Source organism: Lucilia sericata, unplaced genomic scaffold, assembly GCF_015586225.1.
Source record: "Lucilia sericata isolate MDLA Ls3-8-SP2 unplaced genomic scaffold, ASM1558622v1 Contig000265F_arrow, whole genome shotgun sequence".
In the NCBI taxonomy this organism is placed as follows: domain Eukaryota; kingdom Metazoa; phylum Arthropoda; class Insecta; order Diptera; family Calliphoridae; genus Lucilia; species Lucilia sericata.
In genome coordinates, this window is record NW_023994290.1 from 196,930 (window position 1) to 209,488 (window position 12,559).

Consider the following 12,559-nt stretch of genomic DNA (forward strand, 5'->3'; position numbering starts at 1 on the left):
GACTTAAGATTGTTCAAAAAAAAATGTAAAATAAAAAAAAAAAAACAATGATTACATAAATTTGTAATTGAAAATAATATTAAACATATAGAAAAATCATAATATAGTTTAGACTATAGATTGTCTATAGTCCAGATTGTAGATTGTCTATAGTCCAGACTATAGATTCTTTATAGTCCAGACTATAGATTGCTTATGGACCAGACTGTAGATTGTCTATGGACCAGAATATAGACTGTCCATAGTTCAGACTATATATTGTCTATAGTCCAGACTATAGATTGTCTATAGTCCAGACCAGAGATTGTCTATGTTCTACTTCTATTCTAGTCCTGTACTGTTCTAGTTTCATTCTTGTTCTGATCTAGTTCTGTTCTAATTCTGTTCTAATTCTGTTCTAGTTCTGTTCTAGTTCTAGTTCTAGTTCTAGTTCTGTTCTAGTTCTGTTCTAGTTCTGTTCTAGTTCTGTTCTAGTTCTGTTCTAGTTCTGTTCTAGTTCTGTTCTAGTTCTGTTCTAGTTCTGTTCTAGTTCTGTTCTAGTTCTGTTCTAGTTCTGTTCTAGTTCTGTTCTAGTTCTGTTCTAGTTCTGTTCTAGTTCTGTTCTAGTTCTGTTCTAGTTCTGTTCTAGTTCTGTTCTAGTTCTGTTCTAGTTCTGTTCTAGTTCTGTTCTAGTTCTGTTCTAGTTCTGTTCTAGTTCTGTTCTAGTTCTGTTCTAGTTCCGTTCTAGTTATGTTCTAGTTCTGTTCTAGTTCTGTTCTAGTTCTGTTCTAGTTCTGTTCTAGTTCTGTTCTAGTTCTGTTCTAGTTCTGTTCTAGTTCTGTTCTTGTTCTGTTCTTGTTCTGTTCTAGTTCTGTTCTAGTTCTGTTCTAGTTCTGTTCTAGTTCTGTTCTAGTTCTGTTCTAGTTCTGTTCTAGTTCTGTTCTAGTTCTGTTCTAGTTCTGTTCTAGTTCTGTTTCTAGTTCTGTTTCTTGTTCTGTTCTAGTTCTGTTCTAGTTCTGTTCTAGTTCTGTTCTAGTTCTGTTCTAGTTCTGTTCTAGTTCTGTTCTAGTTCTGTTCTAGTTCTGTTCTAGTTCTGTTCTAGTTCTGTTCTGTTCTAGTTCTGTTCTAGTTCTGTTCTAGTCTGTTCTAGTTCTGTTCTAGTTGTTCTAGTTCTGTTCTAGTTCTGTTCTAGTTCTGTTCTAGTTCTGTTCTAGTTCTGTTCTAGTTCTGTTCTAGTTCTGTTCTAGTTCTGTTCTAGTTCTGTTCTAGTTCTGTTCTAGTTCTGTTCTAGTTCTGTTCTAGTTCTGTTCTAGTTCTGTTCTAGTTTCTGTTCTAGTTCTGTTCTAGTTCTGTTCTAGTTCTGTTCTAGTTCTGTTCTAGTTCTGTTCTAGTTCTGTTCTAGTTCTGTTCTAGTTCTGTTCTAGTTCTGTTCTAGTTCTGTTCTAGTTCTGTTCTAGTTCTGTTCTAGTTCTGTTCTAGTTCTGTTCTAGTTCTGTTCTAGTTCTGTTCTAGTTCTGTTCTAGTTCTGTTCTAGTTCTGTTCTAGTTCTGTTCTAGTTCTGTTCTAGTTCTGTTCTAGTTCTGTTCTAGTTCTGTTCTAGTTCTGTTCTAGTTCTGTTCTAGTTCTGTTCTAGTTCTAGTTCTAGTTTAGTTCTGTTCTAGTTCTGTTCTAGTTCTGTTTAGTTCTGTTCTAGTAGTTCTGTTCTAGTTCTGTTCTAGTTCTGTTCTAGTTCTGTTCTAGTTCTGTTCTAGTTCTGTTCTAGTTCTGTTCTAGTTCTGTTCTAGTTCTGTTCTAGTTCTGTTCTAGTTCTGTTCTAGTTCTGTTCTAGTTCTGTTCTAGTTCTGTTCTAGTTCTGTTCTAGTTCTGTGTTCTAGTTCTGTTCTAGTTCTGTTCTAGTTCTGTTCTAGTTCTGTTCTAGTTCTGTTCTAGTTCTGTTCTAGTTCTGTTCTAGTTCTGTTCTAGTTCTGTTCTAGTTCAGTTCTAGTTGTCTAGTTCTGTTCTAGTTCTGTTCTAGTTCTGTTCTAGTTCTGTTCTAGTTCTGTTCTAGTTCTGTTCTAGTTCTGTTCTAGTTCTGTTTTAGTTCTGTTCTAGTTCTGTTCTAGTTCTGTTCTAGTTCTGTTCTAGTTCTGTTCTAGTTCTGTTCTAGTTCTGTTCTAGTTCTGTTCTAGTTCTGTTCTAGTTCTGTTCTAGTTCTGTTCTGTTCTAGTTCTGTTCTAGTTCTGTACTAGTTCTGTTCTAGTTCTGTTCTAGTTCTATTCTAGTTCTGTTCTCGTTCAGTTTTACTTCTAATCTAGGTTAGTATAGTAACTGAGTGTGTGCCCTAGTTACGCCTTTCCTGTCCTAAATAATTGATAATATTCCAAACAATATATCGAAAATTAAAAAAAAAGATAAAAAAAAAAACAAAAAAGTAATTGTAACTCAGCCAAAAACGCAGTAGACAGTTTGGCGTTTACCAAAAAATATTGTTTATAGTCTAGTTTTTTTCCGATTTTTTTTTGCAGAATTATTTACACATAAATAACTAGAGAACTTTGCACAAAAAGAAAGTTAAATGTTTTCATTAAAAAAAAAATAAAATATTTCTAAAATACTGAACAAAATAGTTATTGCTGTTGTTAACATAAAACTATATACAATTTTGATTGCGTGGTAGAAAATATTTTTTGGCAAACAAAATTGTTTTGTTTGTTGTTTTTTTTTAATTTAGATTAGAAATAGTTTTCCTTTTGAAATGCAATAACAGTTTTGCTGATGCTGGTGTTTGGGTCTTGTAATGTAAACGAGTACTGTTTTTAAAAGGCGCCATACTGTTTTAAGGGCAGACAGGATATGACAGATGGTGATGATGACTAAGTTAATAAATTTTTAAAGAAAACTTACAAAACAAACTAGTGAACGAGATTTAAAATAGATGTTTTGCCTTATCACATTTTATTAAGCAATATTTACAAAAAAGTACCAAAAAGGTACCAAAAAAGTACTAATTTTTAATTGGTCTCATTTTGAAGTTACAAAGTCAAACAAACTGTGTCCCATTTCCTTAATGTATGGAAACTTTCTAAAGAAATCAAGAAATTTCCTGCAAAAACCCCTCTTTCTGCTATTAACCCGTTAAATAAACTTGTTGTTGTCCCTTTAATTAAAAACCAATATTGTGTCAAGAATTTTAAATGTGAAATTTATCTAGAACTTAATTTTACAAAATTCTCAATAAATTATTCCGTAAAAGTAAATAAACAATTGACTAAATACTTCAAAATCAACGTTACAATCCCTATTCCTCTCCTTCCCCCTTCCCAAAACCTAACAACATGTTGCTAAAAAGGCTTGTTAACGGACTCGCGTATAACTGACTACTAATTAATATTGATGGATGACTATTTCGATGGCAAAAAAAAGGACGAAGGATGTTATGCAAACAGTAGACAGTACACAAACGTAAAACTAAGTAAATAAAAACATTAGAAAGTTTGGTGGGAAGAAAGAAGAAATGAAAAAGTTTCATTAAAAATCCACCAAAAAAAAAAAACCAACAATTTTTGTTTTAACAAGCAGCCAGGGAGTAATGAAATATTAAAAAAAATTCTGGGAAATGATAAATAGTCTTTTTGTAAAAAAAGAAAAACATTGTCAATATTCGGGGCAATTTCAAATTCTAGTAAAACTCTTAAAAGCAATTGATAACAGTGAAGTGAAAGGCAAAGAACATTTGAAAAACATACATTTTAATTAATTTTTTCTTACAAACAAAAGCTTATTCAGAACACATTCCTTTTCCTAGAAGAATACAACGGTTTGTTACTATTACGCAAAAACGATGTAATTTTCGTCATATTAACAACAATTTAATTTAACACCTAGAATATAGAATTTAGCTAAGCTTATTTTTTATAATTGTACTAATTTAAATTAATTTTCTCTTTTATTTACAGGTAAGTCTAAAAAGACTTTAATCACTTTTTACATGATTTCTTAAAAGGTAAATATTATTTGGAGCTTTAATTTCAATAAAGAATTTTATTAATTTTGAATAAAGAATCGAATATTTAGTTTGGATTAAACTAGACTATAGTCCTGTCTATAGACTACATATAGATATATTTATAGTCCGGACTATAGAGTAGGCTATAGTCCAGACAATGGACTAGTTCTAGTTTAGTTTTAGTTCAATTCTAGTTAAGTTCTAGTTCAGATCTAGTTCAGTTCTAGTTCAGATCTAGTTCGATTCTAGTTCTGTTCTAGTTAAGTTCTGTTCTAGTTAAGTTCTGTTCTAGTTCTGTTCTAGTTCTGTTCTAGTTCTGTTCTAGTTCTGTTCTAGTTCTGTTCTAGTTCTGTTCTAGTTCTGTTCTAGTTCTGTTCTAGTCCTGTTCTAGTTCTGTTCTAGTTCTGTTTTAGTTCCGTTCTAGTTCTGTTCTAGTTCTGTTCTAGTTCTGTTCTAGTTCTGTTCTAGTTCTGTTCTAGTTCTAGTTCTGTTCTTGTTCTGTTCTAGTTCTGTTCTAGTTCTGTTCTAGTTCTGTTCTAGTTCTGTTCTAGTTCTGTTCTAGTTCTGTTCTAGTTCTGTTCTAGTTCTAGTTCTGTTCTAGTTCTGTTCTAGTTCTGTTCTAGTTCTGTTCTAGTTCTGTTCTAGTTCTGTTCTAGTTCTGTTCTAGTTCTGTTCTAGTTCTGTTCTAGTTCTGTTCTAGTTCTGTTCTAGTTCTAGTTCTGTTCTAGTTCTGTTCTAGTTCTGTTCTGTTCTAGTTCTGTTCTAGTTCTGTTCTAGTTCTGTTCTAGTTCTGTTCTAGTTCTGTTTTAGTTCCGTTCTAGTTCTGTTCTAGTTCTAGTTCTGTTCTAGTTCTAGTTCTGTTCTAGTTCTGTTCTAGTTCTGTTCTAGTTCTGTTCTAGTTCTGTTCTAGTTCTGTTCTAGTTCTGTTCTAGTTCTGTTCTAGTTCTGTTCTAGTTCTGTTCTAGTTCTGTTCTAGTTCTGTTCTAGTTCTGTTCTAGTTCTGTTCTTGTTCTGTTCTAGTTCTTTCTAGTTCTGTTCTAGTTCTGTTCTAGTTCTGTTCTAGTTCTGTTCTAGTTCTGTTCTAGTTCTAGTTCTGTTCTAGTTCTGTTCCTGTTCTGTTCTAGTTCTGTTCTAGTTCTGTTCTAGTTCTGTTCTAGTTCTGTTCTAGTTCTGTTCTAGTTCTGTTCTAGTTCTGTTCTAGTTCTGTTCTAGTTCTGTTCTAGTTCTGTTCTAGTTCTGTTCTAGTTCTGTTCTAGTTCTGTTCTAGTTCTGTTCTAGTTCTGTTCTAGTTCTGTTCTAGTTCTGTTCTAGTTCTGTTCTGTTCTAGTTCTGTTCTAGTTCTGTTCTAGTTCTGTTCTAGTTCTGTTTTAGTTCCGTTCTAGTTCTGTTCTAGTTCTAGTTCTGTTCTAGTTCTAGTTCTGTTCTAGTTCTGTTCTAGTTCTGTTCTAGTTCTGTTCTAGTTCTGTTCTAGTTCTGTTCTAGTTCTGTTCTAGTTCTGTTCTAGTTCTGTTGTAGTTCTGTTGTAGTTCTGTTGTAGTTCTGTTCTAGTTCAGTTCTGGTTCAGCTCTAGTTCTGTTCTAGTTCCTATTCGGTTTAGTCAAGTCTACAGTCTCGTAAATGGTCTAGTCTATAGTCTACTCCATAGTCTAGACTATAGTCTAGTCTATATTATAGTCTCAAGTCTAGTCTCTGGTCTAGTCTTAAGTCTAGCCTATATTTTGTATGCTGTTTAGTCTATAGTCTCAACTTTGTCGAGTCTACAAAATGCAACTGTTTTATTCAGATAACTGTGAAGTGTATTCTTCTCACATTTACTTGTTTCCTTCAAATTGTTTTCATTTTTAAAATCTTTTTTTAAAAATTCCATTAAAAATATCCAATTCTTTTTATATATTTTTTTTGTTCTGCAATGTCAATACAAATTTTATTTGCCGAAATTTGTTGTCTCTTTTATTTGTTATTTGTACAATTCTTCCTTCCAAATAACAGACATGTTCAAATGTGTTCTGTCTTGTCTGTTGGTTTTGTTTAGCTCTCTTTTTGCTTCTTATCTCTCTAGAAATATTATATTATTGTAATGAATTTTTCAAAACAAAGTTTTACTAGACAACTACTACAACAAGAACAACAGTAACTAATAGAGAAGAGGAAGAAGAAAATTGCAAGATAAAAATGGAAAAAAAGCAGCAGTAAAAATGTTTTGCAAATAACGATAGTTTAACATGACACACTGCAACAACTATAGCTACAACTTGCACTAGAACTAGAAAAATACATAATAAAATGTGAGAGAGTGAGAAAGCAGTAGAACAATTACCAGTAAAATGTCATAAACAGTTAGACAAACAAACACTCATAAACACTCCTTCAAACATGCAAAAACTTGCATTACAAAACACAAATCTGTCTACAAGACCACAGGAACAAAAACAAATCATACAAATAGCAGTAGGAGGTATGCGGCATGGGGCAGTATTAGAGTATGAGTAATATTGTTTGGTCAACATTTAAAGGATATCGTTTTAAACAACTGTCAAATTCAAATAGACAGTTGGGAATAAGAGAAAAAAGAAAATGGAATAGAAATCCATAGAACAACCTACTTGTAACTACTAGTGAGTGGACTGCGACTTAATGTAAATTTATGTAAGTGCGTGTGCATGTTTGTACCAGAACGTGCCTGCAAATGTTTGCTGTTCTTTGTATGTTTTGTTTTTTTCCATTTTTTTGTGCCTGTAGTGACACAATAATGTCACTTACTGTGTTTTAAAATGTCAAATGCGAGAAAAACATTTATTGCTTTCAATTGCACACACAAATTGAGGTTGTTGTAACAACAATAGTAACAACAACAACAATTCGTTGACAAAAAAAAAAATCAAATGTAAAAGGTTTAACCTGGTATTTGTCATTACATTAGCTCAACCACATACAGTATTAAACACATTTAACAAACTACAAGTCTAAACCCAGTAGTATTTGAAGACTATTCTAATCTACACTATAAACTTAAGACTAAGCTTATAACTCATACTATACGCTACACTTAACTATAGTCTAGACTAGATGCTAGGTTATAATCCCGAGCAGAGACTATGTCGTAGTCTTAAAGAGGTCGAATGTCAAACTTAAATCTGTTGGGTATTTGAGTAATATTGTTGATGATAATGTTCAACATGATAATAATCTAGTTGTTATACTTAATTATGGTTTACAGTTTTGGTTTAACTTTGAGGTTTTTGTTTTTAATTTAAATTTTAAAGTTTTACTACTGAGTTTTCAGTAATTAAAAGAACTTTTAGCAAATGGAATACATACATAAATAACAATAGACTCGATTACATATTAGACATCATTCTGGACAAAACTATAGACCAGACTATAGACTAGACTGTAGAATAGACTATAGATTAGACTGTAGACTAGACTATAGACTAGATTATAGACTAGACTATAGACTAGACTATAAACTAGACTATAGACTAGACTATAGACTGGACTATAGACTAGACTATAGACTAGACTATAGACTAGACTATAGACTAGACTATAGACGAGACTATAGACTAGACTTTAGACCAGACTATAGACTAGACTATAGACTGGACTATAGACTAGACCATAGACTAGACTATAGATTAGACTATAGACTAGACTATCGACTAGACTATAGACTAGACTATCGACTAGACTATAGACTAGACATAGACTAGACTATAGACTAGACTATAGACTAGACTATAGACTAGACTATAGACTAGACTATAGACTAGACTATAGACTAGACTATAGACTAGACTATAGACTAGACTATAGACTAGACTATAGACTAGACTATAAACTAGACTATAGACTAGACTATAGACTAGACTATAGACTAGACTATAGACTAGACTATAGACTAGACTATAGACTAGACTATAGACTAGACTATAGACTAGACTATAGACTAGACTATAGACTAGACTATAGACTAGACTATAGACTAGACTATAGACTAGACTATAGACTAGACTATAGACTAGACTATAGACTAGACTATAGACTAGACTATAGACTAGACTATAGACTAGACTATAGACTAGACTATAGACTAGACTATAGACTAGACTATAGACTAGACTATAGACTAGACTATAGACTAGACTATAGACTAGACTATAGACTAGACTATAGACTAGACTATAGACTAGACTATAGACTAGACTATAGACTAGACTATAGACTAGACTATAGACTAGACTATAGACTAGACTATAGACTAGACTATAGACTAGACTATAGACTAGACTATAGACTAGACTATAGACTAGACTATAGACTAGACTATAGACTAGACTATAGACTAGACTAGACAGACTAGACTAGACTATAGACTAGACTATAGACTAGACTATAGACTAGACTATAGACTAGACTATAGACTAGACTATAGACTAGACTATAGACTAGACTATAGACTAGACTATAGACTAGACTATAGACTAGACTATAGACTAGACTATAGACTAGACTAGACTAGACTAGACTATAGACTAGACTATAGACTAGACTATAGACTAGACTATAGACTAGACTATAAACTAGACTATAGACTAGACTATAGACTAGACTATAGACTAGACTATAGACTAGACTATAGACTAGACTATAGACTAGACTATAGACTAGACTATAGACTAGACTATAGACTAGACTATAGACTAGACTATAGACTAGACTATAGACTAGACTATAGACTAGACTATAGACTAGACTATAGACTAGACTATAGACTAGACTATAGACTAGACTATAGACTAGACTATATACTAGACTATAGACTAGACTATAGACTAGACTATAGACTAGACTATAGACTAGACTATAGACTAGACTATATACTAGACTATAGACTAGACTATAGACTAGACTATAGACTAGACTATAGACTAGACTATAGACTAGACTATAGACTAGTCTAGAGTCCTAGTCTAGAATCTAGTCTATAGTCTGGTCTATAGTCGAAACAAATATATACATATACATAAGTGTAATTAATTAGTTATTCTCATTTTATTTTTTTTAATTTTATCTACCTTTCCCACATTCATAGATTTTATTAACGACCCAAAAAAAGTTTAATAATTCTTTATAACTTGTCCAGCAATTACACAATTGTTTTTATTAGATAATAATGTTTTTTTTATAAGAATTATTTTTGTCAATTAATAATTTATTTATTTGATGACTAAATAAATCAATATTTTTAACACTATTTCTCTGATAAACTACTTACAAATTGTAAGTAAATAAATAAATAATTGTAAAATTTTACTAGAACATTTCGATTGCATATTTATTTGTTTAACAATTAGAAAAAATAAACGCTATTATTGAACACGTTTCATTTGTTATAAACTCTTGTTCGTTTTAATAAAAGGGGCGTTTAATTTTCATTAATATTAAAAAAATGCTTATTACGATACTATAGAGTTGTTTTTGTTGAAAAAATTACAAATTAGTAATACAATTTATTGATAAGAATTTGTTATTTAAAGTGAGTATTGAAAAGTACACGTCTGGATTTTGATGTTTGCATTTCAAGTTAAAAAAGAAATAGGAAATTAAAATTTAATTTTTTTAAGAAATTTCTAAAATGTTTTAGATTTTTCAAATTTAATTTTTTTAATTAATAAACTATAGACTGTAGACCAGACTGAACTATGGACTCTAATCTAAAGTATAAACTAGACCAGAGACTAAGCTATAGACTAGATTATAGACAAGATTATAGAGTAGACTATAGACTAGACTATAGACTAGACTATAGACTAGACTATAGACTAGACTATAGACTAGACTATAGACTAGACTCTAGACTAGACTCTAGACTAGACTATAGACTAGACTATAGACTAGACTATAGACTAGACTATGGACTAGACTATAGACTAACTATAGACTAGACTATAGACTAGACTATAGACTAGACTATAGACTAGACTATAGACTAGACTATAGACTAGACTATAGACTAGACTATAGTAGATTATAGACTAGACTATAGACTAGACTATAGACTAGACTATAGACTAGACTATAGACTAGACTATAGACTAGACTATAGACTAGACTATAGACTACACTATAGACTACACTATAGACTAGACTATAGACTAGACTATAGACTAGACAATAGACTAGACAATAGACTTGACTATAGACTAGACTATAGACTAGACTATAGACTAGACTATAGACTAGACTATAGACTAGACTATAGACTAGACTATAGACTAAACTATAGACTAGACTATAGACTAGACTATAGACTAGACTATAGACTAGACTATGGACTAGACTATAGACTAGACTATATACTAGACTATAGACTAGACTATAAACGAGACTATAAACTAGACTATAAACTAGACTATAAACTGGACTATTGATTAGACTAGACATTAAACTACCTTTGATTAGACTTGGACTATAAACTAGACTGTGGACTAAACTATAGACTAGAATATAGACTAAACTAAACTAAACTATAGACTGTAGACTGGACTATAGATTAGACTCTGAACTAAGCCATATACTTGTCTATCTAAAGCTCTTAATTTATATTAAGTTTTTCTTAAAATATCCCTTTTGTTTTATCCTTTTTTGCATTTTTCTTAATTAATTATACTTTATCTTTCTTAATAAAACTGTTAGCACTTTTGTCATTAACTTTCTTCATATTTGTTAGTTTTAAAAAATGTTCTTAAATTAAAAACATAATTTATGTTTATTTTCTTATCATCTTTAATAACTATTTAACAAATCCTTTAAGAAACTCCCCTGTCTAGTAGTTTTATTTATTTGTTTTAGTTTTCTTGTTGTTTTGTATTCCCTTTTAAATTGCTACTATCATTTGTTACTTCCTTAACATGATAAATTATCCTTAGTATATCCTATTAGGATTAACACTTAAAAGCATGTTAACCTTTCACACCAAACCCATCAATGGCAGACAGCACAGCAAAGTAAAACACACACAGAGCTCTAGCTAAGACTGCTAAATTTGCCAGCTAAAGCTTAAAAGCTAATAAATGCTGATAGCAGCAGTTCTGCGCTGTGCTTACCCTGCCAATGAAGTTAAAGCAACAGTTCGATAGATACATTTTTTTTAATAATTTTATAGTTTGCTTTTCTTCATCGTTGTAAAGAAGGATAGACAGATGGAAGGTTGTAGTGCAAATGTATTATAACCAGCCAACACCCATTTTATTTTTTGCCTTCAATCTTTTTCCATTCCTGCTGCTTTACCCCAGCAAGCTAAGAACAAAAAAAAAGGCCGAGGAGTAGAACAACTTTAATTTAAACACCATGTCGTCTTCGATTTGTTTTGTCTGTCTTGCAAGTATAATTTTTTTGAAACATATTTCAAAGGGAGTAACTATAGATTAAGTTGAAAAATCAACAATTTATTAGAAAACTTCTAAACTAAACTCCTGTTGCTTGAAACTATAAAACTTCTTAAACATATTTCCTTTTCAAATGTGCAACAGTTTGCACACTCGATGACAATGTTTGATTTTTGTATAAAGGGGTCTCTTCTCTTAAACATTTGTGTTCTACAATATTGACCTTCCCCATAAGCACTAAATATTTGTATTAAAAACCATAATCCCTAACAAACAAATTTCAGGGATTCATTACGTGTTTAAGGATTATTAAACAAAATGGTTAGATTAGACGGAGACAAGAATGACAAGAAGTTATTTCTTTTAGATTTAGAAAAGACACAAGCAGTAAATAAAACGTAATTTAGCATAACTAATTGAATTATACGGGAAAAAAATTATAAAAACATTTTGATAGGAGTTTGAAATAAAGAAAAATTTCTATAGTCCATGTAGAAGACGATAGTCTGGACTATAGGGTGGACTATACATAGAATGGATTATATACAGGACTATAGTGTAGTGTGTAGTCTGGTCTACAGTCTAGTCTATAGTCTAGTCTATAGTCTAGTCTAGTCTAGTCTATAGTCTAGTCTATAGTCTAGTCTATAGTCTAGTCTATAGTCTAGTCTATAGTCTAGTCTATAGTCTAGTCTATAGTCTAGTCTATAGTCTAGTCTATAGTCTAGTCTATGGTCTAGTCTAGTCTATAGTCTAGTCTAGTCTAGTCTATAGTCTAGTCTATAGTCTAGTCTATAGTCTAGTCTATAGTCTAGTCTATAGTCTAGTCTATAGTCTAGTCTATAGTCTAGTCTATAGTCTAGTCTATAGTCTAGTCTATAGTCTAGTCTATAGTCTAGTCTATAGTCTAGTCTATAGTCTAGTCTATAGTCTAGTCTATAGTCTAGTCTATAGTCTAGTCTATAGTCTAGTCTATAGTCTAGTCTATAGTCTAGTCTATAGTCTAGTCTATAGTCTAGTCTATAGTCTAGTCTATAGACTATAGACTAGACTATAGACTATAGTCTAGTCTATAGTCTAGTCTATAGTTTAGTCTATAGTCCAGTCTATAGTCTAGTCTATAGTCTAGTCTATAAGTCTAGTCTATAGTCTAGTCTATAGTGTAGTCTATAGTCTAGTCTATAGTCTAGTCTATAGTCTAGTC

The 12,559-nt window shown here is 31.4% G+C and overlaps 1 protein-coding gene across 7 annotated transcripts in view; it reads left to right on the forward strand.

Moving 5' to 3' along the window:
• LOC119602948 (galactosylgalactosylxylosylprotein 3-beta-glucuronosyltransferase P) overlaps positions 1-12,559 on the forward strand; it is a 94,826-nt gene that overhangs the window by 23,066 nt on the left and 59,201 nt on the right. The window contains exons 1-2 of one of the 7 annotated variants that reach the window (XM_037954770.1): positions 3,784-3,801; positions 3,915-3,961. The exons of the other annotated variants lie outside the window; for them this stretch is intronic. The gene's annotated coding sequence lies outside the window, so the exon portion shown is untranslated. Of the gene's footprint in view, positions 1-3,783; positions 3,802-3,914; positions 3,962-12,559 lie in introns of those variants that run through there. 7 annotated transcript variants of the gene reach the window in all.